We start from the raw sequence: 11,473 nt of genomic DNA on the forward strand, positions 1-11,473 counted from the left end.
AAGTGTTATTATGATATAACCATGTAGCAGTTATACTTGTGGAGTAATTCAGTGTCATTTATCAGTATTTTTTTAGATTGCAGGCTATCCAAGAAAAAAGAGAATTTATTTTATAGATGGTCCTTAGAGGTTTCAGATGAAGTAACCAGGATAGAAAGAAAAAAAATCAAGGTCCAAAGTTCCTCTGACTCCTCAGCTCTAATACTCATTTAATTCTATGAGATGGAATTATTGCTAGTTTCCGAGTTCCATTCCTTATAATTTCCCCACTGTACCCAGAAACCCTAACCATTGCCAATGATTATAAAAGGAAAGCTGCTAATTTAGTTTTAATTTAGATTCACTTCCCCACACCCACACTGTGCTCCAGCTTCCCTCCATGGACCCTATGGAAAGTTAATCACCATTTCACTTTAGCACATGTTTTGAGGCAACTTTGGAACTAATAAAAAGAGAATCGAGCTGATATTTTCTAAAATTTTTATAAGATGTTGAAAGATGAGAATTTGGCTCAATATTAATCAAATATGAACAGTTTCATTTGTAAATTATTTTTCCTATGCTCTAAATCTCTAGTATGTGACAATAATCAATGTGTTTCTCTTAATTACTGGCATGATCAAGTGGGCTTTACATGAGTATAATGTATAGATTTTTCTTTATCAATAGATAGCATTATGCATCCTGCAGAGTTTACTGTGGTTTATGCATTGCATTATTTGTTCCAAAACAAAAAAGAGTCGTAGCAGAAGTGCTTTATAAATATTTTTAAGAAATATTATGGAAGTTCCTTTCAAAAGTCAAGCACAGAATCCCTTTTCTCTTAGTATGTTATGTGACTTTAATGAATGCATTTTATTTTTCTCAATCCTTTAATTTCTTTAAAATAGCGTCCAAAAGGTTTTAAACGCTTTACTTACATGTGCGGCTTTGTCCATAAAAGAGATGCTGTCTCTTATTATTTCTTTTAATTAACAGCTAGATAAATTGATGTTGTTTTGAGGAGTTAACATTCCTAGCGTAACTACCCTCACGTGGGAGAAAATAGTAACCTAAATGTTAAATTCAGGTAGTATAATTCTATTATGTGCCTGTAATGGTAAGCAGTAAAAGATTACTTAAGGTTTGCAGAATATAAATTGACTCCTATTGAGAAACGAACATACTTTCCAATGGAATAAACTTGTTTTAATATAGGTACTAATGAAACTAACAAAAACATATCTCTCTAGTTATTTTAAAATACTAATCAATGCTATATATCCATTCTAATTTAGGAATTTGTTTTGGACTTTGTTTTTCCTTTTATATGCATTACATTATATGTAAATTGGATGAGTGCCTAACATGTGTAAGACCTCACTGAATGCTGTCTATCCAATGCCCACCTGCTCAGAAGAAAAGTGACTCATTCAGTAACTCATCTAGTTGTGGTTTTCTGTGTGATCTTAAATCTCTGAATACTGAACATACTAGATGGCTAACTTTTTTTTATTATTTGCTAAGCAGATATTTAGCATTGTAATGCTATTTCAGACACAATTCTGTTTCATAAAATATACTGGATTACAAGTCTAAGACAGTTATCGGAGAGGCAGACATTTACTGTTTTAGATTACAGTGCAGATAGCTGGGTTAAAACAAGATCTGTGAACTTTGCTCTAATGGAATCGTATTTTTATAGCTCGGGTACTGTAAGTAGCACTAACTGCCACAGAGGCTGAAATGATTACTGGTACCATAGAGGAAAGTGAGCTGGCCGGACCTAGAGAGTTATGAAAACATAGACTTGCTTATTTAGGGGACATTTTCTTAGTCACGTGTACAGTCTTCAATTTCCCCAAACTCGTTGTTGGATTATGTTACATAATATTAATGGTCAAAGATGAAGAATAAAAGTTGCTGAAAGATGGCCTATTTTTCCTCAATAAAGATTTGTTACCAAGACTACAATGTATATCCTCCTACATCAACTAATTGAAAAAGCAAATATTAACATTAAAAATTGTACTTGCGTCTGTGTATCAAGCGCTAAGGACTTTTTGCAATGTCGCCCTGGGAGGATTTCAACCTCTCTGTACCCATGTCTCAGAAATCTTTCATTTTCTTTAGCGGTGTGGTTTTTGTTTTTGTTTTTTTTTTCTTTTTTCATTTCGTTTTAATAGAGTTCCGTGATGTCAGGGATTTTGTATTTTTGTTTACCAGTGAGTTTCAAGTGCTCAGACTAGCTGCCTCAGAGAAGGTGATGAGGTATTTGTTGAATGAATGAGTTCAGAACCTGCAGCAGCAAGGGAAGAAAAAGGAAGCAGAAGGGAGCATCCTCTAGTCTGATAACAGGGAATCATAAGATGTAGTCTTTTAGGAAGAGGAAGTACACAAAATGTTTGATTTGGGATTTTTGTTTTGTTTTGTTTCTAAGCTATTTTTCCTTGCTTTTTTTTTTTTTTTTTTTTTTTTTTTTTTTTTTTTTTTTTCCCCTCTGAGAGATTTATCCATGGGCCTGTGGCTGTGACTTTAAGCAGAATGGATGTGGTATTTCTGGATGAATTTTGGAACGCCGCTCAATGTAAGAGACACAATTCACACGGCGTGTGTGCCTTTAGTTGGAATCTAGCTTTGACGTTCGCGTGGATTTACACGGGCCACTTGATTTCATTTAATATTTAAGTTTCTAACCTCTTGGGCCTTAAGTTGTTGGACTTAAATCGGAGGTTTTCCTGTGTATCCTGCTCCCTTCTGCAGTTGTGTCTGCTCTCCTAGGCCCTTAGCAGACTCGGCTCCGGGCGGCCGAAGAGGTAAGTGAACATCTGGGGGGTGGGGCTTGGACTCCAGAGCGCCTCACCTTCAGCTAGACGATCTGTTCTTTCATGTAATTGATTTGTTGGGCTTACGCACCCTAAATACACCTTTTCTTGCCGTTTTTATCGGTTTTATTTATTTGGTACGTGTGTGAAGTTAATGTTTTAAGTTTTTTAAATTAACATAAAACGTATTATTTGTTTCAGGTGTACAGGTCTGTGATTCATCAGTCTTACACAACACCCAGTGCTCACCGCAACACACACCCTCCCCAGTGTCCATCACCCTGCTGCCCCCTCCCCCCACCCCCTCCTCTCCAGCAGCCCTCAGTTTATTTCCTGAGATTAAGAGTCTCTTATGGTGTGTCTCCCTCTCTGGTTTCATCTTGTTTCAGTTTTTCCTCTCTTCCCCTACCATCCTCTGCCTTGTTTCTTGAATTCCACACGTCAGTAAGATCATATGAGAATTGTCTTTCTCTGATTGACTTACTTCACTTAGCATGATACCCTCTAGTTCCGTCCACGTCGTTGCAAATACTTTTAATGAAGAAAGGGAGTCCAAGTCTAATGTGATTTGAAAAATCACTGACTACAATAATCTCTATGATCCCTTCTCCCCATTTGTTCCTTCAGTCAGCCAGCCATTCAGCTGTTCAAAAAATATTCTCGAGATTCTTAAATGTGGCTGCCATTCCACTTTCTGTTCAAAATAGCAATGGCGAGGGAAAGTAGTAATTATGAGTACTCCTGCTGCACTTAATATGTTCCAGCCACTGCTTTTAGAGCTCTTTAAAAAATTATTGAATGTTCTCAGGCTTATTTGAGACCAATATTACAGTTATCCTTATTTCACAGAGGAAATTGAGGTAGAAAAATATTAATTGAATTGCCCACGATGGTGCAGCTAGTAAGAGGAAGGGCTTGGATACAGACCCGGCAACGAGTTACTGGAACCCATGTGTTTGAACTAAGTCACCACGTTGCCTCTTCTACAAAGGCCAGAGCCCTGCCTTCAGGGAGTTTATGGTTTAGAGGGAGAGCCATCACGAATGAAGGAAGCACACAGCTAAATGCATAACTGTATAGGAGAAGAAGAATTTTTCCTTTTGCTATTCGAGTGTTTTCATTTGGTTTAAGAATTAAATTGACATGAGACAGATTAACATCGGGGGGAAAAAAAGTTTTCTTTCATGTGCATAGAGACCGAATCATGAAATTGAAACCTAAAGAGATGACCAAAACAGGCAGGTTTTATCCTTTTCAGACAGACAGGCAACCAATCTGTGAATAATTGACAGGACCAAAAAAAAAAAAAAAGGCTGAACGTTGGAAGCTTCAATTAATAAGACATTTTAAGCAGAATTTGGGCTGGGATAGTAAATTAGTAAAAAGTCACAAGGGTTGTTTATACAGTCTTTTGATTCTGAATTTCCTATCTCTGGTGATAAGAATATATCTTTGCCTCAGGGTACAGAGAGGGTAACTTTCACCTGGGAGATTTTTTTCCTGTTTTCTGGAGACAAAGTGGGGGGAGGGTCACAGGATTCTTTCTGCATTGCTGTTTCTAAAGTAACTTTTATTTAAAATCATCAGAATTCTGAAGTGGCACATTTTGGGGTAGCCAGCTCTTGGCCCCTTCAACTGCTATAAAAACAAAACAAAATAAAACAAAACAGGGTTCTCTTGAGAGCATACCACAAGGCAGCGGGAGCAGGCTGTGAATGTATCTTGTCTGTGTGAAGTCTTCACTGAGAAAATAGTATTAAACTAAGACTGATGAATATATATGATTTTGCATGGATGTTCAAAAAATAATTTTTATACTGTTCACAGATACTATTTAACAATATTTATTTATTTTCCCCAGTATAAGGATTATTACTTTATTTGGACCAAAACATGTCAAAGAACTTGGTTAGCATTTTTTTTTTTTTTTTGCCTTTGGTAGTTTTTTTTTTAAATAATATTTATTTTGTTACATTAAGGAGGGCACATATTGCATGGTGCACTGGGTGTTATATGCAAGTAATGAATCATGAAACATTGCATCAAGAACTGGGGATGTACTGTATGGTGACTAATATTTAACAATATTTAAAAGTGCATACTTGAATTCAGATAACCAGATTGTTGTGAGTTAGTGCTGTTCAGAAAACAAAAGCATCATATGGGAAAATTCCCATTGCTTTCTAGTCCCTGAAGACATATGAGTCTATTAGGTATACATGACAACGAAATGTAGGTTTCTTCCGTGGAATCCTTCTAAAGAGGTTTCTTCTATTTTCTTCCATAAAAATAGAAATTTTATTTCTCAGTCTAAGACTTGGGATAGGATGTCTCTCTCTCTCTCTGCCTCCCTCCTTCCCCCTTCCTTCTCTTCTCTCCCCCTGCCCCCCCCCCACTCAGAAAAGCCATACATTTGATAGCACAATGATTGATCAGGGTGTCTGTGCAGTACTTCCCTAATCCCATGATAGCATTTGCATCAAAAGTAAAGTAATTGTGGTGTGTATGTGTTCTCCCCTTTTTTTATTATTATGATATGTTAGTTCCCCTTTTCCCCCTTTGTAGTACTCCCCACTCCCAAATTCCTTAATTCCTTCGACAACACCATTTCACTTCATGTCATACAGACACAGTAACATCTTGGGGAAGGTCATATAATGCAATACACTTGTTGCTAGAAAATCAGGCTCTATTCAAGGCTCCTCGAAGAAGCAGTTGACCTCTGCACTTGATCAACTGTCGAGTGAGCCTATGTTCGCCGACAGTATCTACCAAGGGTGAGAAGAAGAAAGGGTGATCTATAGTGGGCCCTGTCCTTTTTCTGACTCTGGCTTATCTTTCCTACTTTTTCATGATAAAGCACCCTTTGAAAGGAAGTCAAGAGGTAGATATTCAGCAGACGGTCCTGGCTCAAAATTTAGAAGATGTAGCAGAATGGAGAAGAGGATGAACACCCCTGATAAATTCCTGTAAAATTGGCAGCACGTTCAAAATGAGAAGTTGGTGCTTTTTCCTCTGCAAATTTCTGCTTTACTCCTTTATACTTCTTCAATCCTCATCCCAAAACTTAAAAGATTTTGGGGGCCAGAAATCCCCAAAGCTGCTCCTCAAGACTTTCCTTGGGATAATGTGTCGAGTATGTAAATCTTAGTGTCCACTTGGCAGGGAGTCTGCCTCTTGAACTGGTGATGTTGCCAACATGAGGAAAGCGTGCTGCTGACAGTTGGCTTATGAAAGCCACTGAGAACGACTTCGGGTGACTCTGACACGGTGGGAAAAGAACAGTACAGTATAGGTAAGAGGAACAGGTAATGAAGAGCGCATTTTAAAATCTATTCTTTTAATCCCTGACATAGACCCTCCGTAAGTAGATGCGGCATAAATAAAATAGAATATATTTACTAGATGTGCTTCTGGTCATTTGTTACACAGCAAATAAGTACATAATTTCATGCATCCTGGAGCAATTAATGTTTACAAATTTGAAAAAGGTGTGATATAAAGAATAAACATTCTCGGAATCAGTGGAACTGAGGACCAGCGAGGTGTGCTGAAAAAAGTAAATTAGATCATTATCAAATTGCTGAAAGGATCTCTTATCGTACTTGACAAAGAATACACCTTCTCTCATTTGATCCTCCTGGTTGTAAAATGAGCAGCTTGTTTGTGTGTTTTATATGTTTATGCGTTTTCACCTTGATATGATTAAAGAGAAAAGAAGGTGGGGAAATATGAACCCTGAAAACAATTATCCTCTTTCTTCCCATAATGGAGACATAGACTGGTTCTTTGAATGAAGGCGTAGGACAGATCTTCCTTCTCTACGGTGCTAATCCCACCCTTTGTCATTTCCTCTTTCATTGTTACTTTATTTGGTGGGGGAGGGGGTGTCAGGGTACACATTTAAAGGTGTTTTTTTCTTTTGGTATTGGAGTTCACAAATAAATTCAGAGATCTCTAGGATGCATTTTTTAATCTAGGTCATGCCGTCTGTTAACTGAAACCTAACTATTGTTCGTGTATCTTCTCATATACTGTACGTACACTCTATGCCTCTGTTCCCGCTGCTGTTTGCAGATGCACTTTGCAAGCATCATTATAGCGGTTTCCACACACATTTATGCTTTCTGGCCTCCTTGAGCATTCTAATCGGTGGATGTACAAACTCAGTGTATGAATATCTTCATATGTTTACTTCCCTATCGATGCATGTATGTTATCTGTATTCATGTGTTCCAGGATATAAATTCAGCAAAATATGCACATATCGGTCAAATGCCATTTTTTGCTGCCCTAATTTCATTCCTATTTACCTCTTTCATGTTGTTTTAACACAGGTATTTTCTTTCTCCTTTTTCTTTATTTTTCTTTCGAAGTTTTTACTTAAATTTCAGTTAGTTAACATGCAATGTAACGTACGGTTTCAGGTTAACACAGGAACTTTAAAAGCACAGTGGATAACTCTGTATGTGTAGTTAAGTGAACTTCCAGTGCGGTTGCAATGAACACAGTATACTAACTTAGGCTGCACAAATGGGCACAACAAATTAGTATCTCAGATCAGCCATGAGATGTAAGCAGTCATCCCTGTCCCTTACAGACTCAGGTGTGTCTCATGTACCTCTTCGTGTCTATTGATTTGTCTACAGTTCGACCTAGACTAGGAAATTATATTTGGGGTTATTTGCTGGATGTTCTAAAAAGGGGAATTCTTTTCAGCATGGTTTTGTATGCATGGAGACCCAAAGGAATTTTAATAACTATCCTGATAGCAACCAAAGTATTTTTATTTGGAGGAAATGAGGTAAGTAATTACACGATTCACTTGGACTAAACTAAAGCAAAGGTACACTGTTGGAGAAGTAAGAATGAAATCATAAGATCAAGGAAAGAGAGGTAGTTCATGTATCTCAAATGATAACGAAAGAATGTTCTTAACAACAGGAAATTGTAGAAATGTCCAGGTATGGATTACTTTAAAATCACTATGCATTTGAAAACGAGTACCTGTTTATGAGAAAATACTTTGCTTAGATTCTGTTTTTTCTTTTCTTTTCTAAAAATACACAGTTACTTTGTTCCCTACGTGTTTTAATTGAAATTTGGGTTAAATAAAGTGAAATGCACGGCTATACCTTGCAGCATGAAGTACTAATTTTTCCATGGAGCAGCTGCCCAGGTTAATTAGCTTTTACTTAAATCCTGGTATGCTGTGTATAATTTTCTTTTCTCAGATAATCTGAAGATAGATTTGTGTGATTGACTCGTACTGCACAGTTTCTAGGAACTCCAACTTCACCAGCTGACCTGGTAGGTAATTATTATTCTTTGACACATCATAGAATTTACTATCTCCTATTATTCCCTTAAATAGTCACAAACAATGCAAATTCACTGATTCTCTCAGAAGGTTCATCTATGTGCTTTGCTTAGGCCAGTGGGTAGGCAGGCACGATGGTGGTGGTAGATTTTTTTTTTTTTAAGATTTTATTTATTTGACAGAGAGAGGCAGCGAGAGAGGGAACACAAGCAGCGGGAGTGGGAGAGGGAGAAGCAGGCTTCCCGCTGAGTAGGGAGCCTGATGCAGGGCTCCATCCCAGAATGCTGGGATCATGACCTGAGCGGAAGGCAGACTCTTAAGGGCTGAGCCACCCAGGCGCCCAGGTGGTGGTAGATTTTTTAAAGAAATCCTCGGGAGCCTCCTGAGATTGGGTCTCAATTTTGTGTCCTGAAACACACCACTTCCAGGTCAGCTTTTCCAAAAGTTCCTTTGCTACATACATGTCTCTGAACCTTTAGAGGTGGACACATCACTACACTAGAACTGGTACAACATGATTGTAAGCGAAGACTTTGGAGTCAGACTTCTGCATTAAATTCTTTGTTCAGCCTATTAACTGTGTGACCTCAAACAATTAGCTAACCTCTGTGTGCTTCACAGCCTTCACCGGTAAATTGGGAATAATGATAATAAGAACTATTTCCAAAAAATACTATTTCCAAATAATACCTATTTCCATTAAATATTAAATGAGATCACATAAATAGAACAAAGAGTAAGCATTTAATAAACACTATCTATTCCTATTTTAAAGGTTAAAAAAAATATCACTTTCTGAAAAAATAAATAAATTATACAATAAAAAAGGCATCTACCCATACATAAATGCATTCACAAATGCCCAAAAGAAAAATTATTATGCATGTGGAATTGGACACATATATGGCAACTCTCTCTCTCACTGTGTGTGTGTGTGTGTTCATGTTGAGCAGGACATATGATTTGTATTGTTTTCAAAGAACCTCTCCTAATTGTGGTTATTGGAAGAAAAAGACTGAATTTGTCTAGATAATGCTAGATGAATCACTCAAGATATGATCATCCTTTTAAAATTTGTGGATAGTTTCATCAATTGCCTCTCTTTTTATTCACATAATATCATCACACAGTTTTTCTCCTAAAACTATCTAATTTCTGTTTCCTGTTGAGACTCTAAAATACTAATTAAGAGAGTCTGTTTATTTGTTTCCTAAAAATTTTGTAAGAGTATAATTATTTTCTCTACCCTTCTGGTGTGAATTATTTTTTAGATTGTTTTTTATTATTTATCCTAATAGGTAATGAATAATGTCTGGGGGAAAATTAGAAGTAATTTACCCTAATTTGCAACAATAATAATTTTAGTAAGATGTTTATATCATAGTCTATGATCCAAGGAGACACATGGCAGTTCTGCTTAAAAATTAAGTGAGTAGATATATGAATAGAATATTTACATGCTCCAATGAGATTTTTTATAGAAGAAAAATATATGTATTCCAGGTTGTCTTTTGCATTCCAAGTTTTAAACTTGCATAGGCCCAGTACTAGTTTTGCTGGGGCCTTTAAAAAACCAATAAAACATTAATCAAAACCAAGCCTCATTTCAGATTTTATGGTAGAAATGATTCAACGCACATTCATTACTTTTTTGAAATTAGATTTTTATTCTCATTTGGGAAATAGAAGCATCCACTTTCCTTTTCAATCTTTCTTCATTCCCGCTTCAAAGCCTAGTGGACTTCTTTATACCCTCCCTCTTTCCAATTCTCTCTTTTATTAAAGGAAAGTATGTGAACAGACGCCTTCCTGATGTGCCCTGAAATTTCTTTTGAGGGAGTAAATGAGATAAGGTCTCTGTGGACCTAAAGCCCGTTGAAAAGTTTAGAATTCTTAAAACCAACACACTCATTAAATATGAAGTTTTTATACCTCTGAACTACTCTAACAGTGTTCTAAATTGTCATTCTGTATCACCCTTGCCCCCACGATTGAGGCACCAAATAGCGTCCATACTGATTCTTTAAAAAAACAACACCAAAAAAGTTACATCATGACATTCCTCTCCTTAAAACCACCAATGGTTTTCAATATCACTGAGAATTCTATTTTAAAAAACATTACCCTTATCATGGCTTACTAGGCCCTACAGTGCTGGCCCATCGTTCCCTTCACTTCATTTTCCATCAGTCTCCATGGCTCACTTGGCTCCATTTATACTGGCCTCTTTGCTGTGCCTTGAACTTGCTGAGTATTTAGTACCTGCTAATTTCTCTGACTGGAATGTTGTTTCCCTACATATTTATTCAGCTTACTTTGTTCTAGTCTCTCTACTCAATTATTACTATATAAGAAAGATTATCCTTGATTTTCTTATCTAACATAAGTACCACTCTTCTCACCATGCTGCTGCCATCACTGTCTATCCGTTAACGTTGCTGTCTCCTCTGCATAAATTACACCACTGTACGATATCATATTATGTATGTCTTTGTATATATATTTTGTCAGTTTCCTATTTCTAAAATGGTATCTCCTGGAAAGTAGGGCTTCATCTGTTTTCTGCATTTCCATATCCCCAGAATCTGGCACAAGTAAGTGTTCAGTGGACATTGGTTGAGTAAATAAATGTAAAATGCACTTTCTTAAAGGGCTTTAATGCCTCTCTGTCAGGAGCAGTGAGGTGAGACTCAGTCTACAACTTGAAAGAAAAAATCCTCAGGCCAGTGCATAGCCTGTGCCTTGGCTGATAATCAGTCTATTGGTCTTGCATAAGTCGCTCAACATAGTAGAAGGGTGGTGTAGGTGTTCACATTTTTTGGAGTTATGGGCACTGGCCCTTATCCCTCCCCACCCAAATTTCTCTTAAGTCCCTGATAGAACTAAGTACTAAAAAAAGAACACAAATAAAAAGCTTAACTCTAAACTTAATATAGAAAAAGAATAGATGCAACATTCCAACATAGAAAGATGAAAGAATTTGAAGCAAGGATAGGTGACTTTTAGCAAAAGCTAGTTTTTATAGGAGATCATCTTATCAGATTTTGGACATGCTCGACCAAATATTTTAGGAGACTTGGCCAAGGCACGTGAAACTGGAATTGGGAAAGTCAGTGTTTCAATACCTACCTAGTGTTTGATGTACCCCTGCATCCAACCTTAATGTTACCATTACAAAAGCAGAGTCCTGGTCTATACTCCAGACTTACTGAAACTGATTTTCTTGTGGTGGAGCTGAAAACTCTGAAGCCTTATTTTTACTCAAGATGAGCCTATGCAAGCTAAAGTTTAAAACCACTGAAGTATGTATGACATGGCCCCTGTATAATTTCTATTCTTTAAATTCCAG

Source organism: Ursus arctos, unplaced genomic scaffold, assembly GCF_023065955.2.
Source record: "Ursus arctos isolate Adak ecotype North America unplaced genomic scaffold, UrsArc2.0 scaffold_23, whole genome shotgun sequence".
NCBI classification, from domain to species: Eukaryota; Metazoa; Chordata; class Mammalia; order Carnivora; family Ursidae; genus Ursus; species Ursus arctos.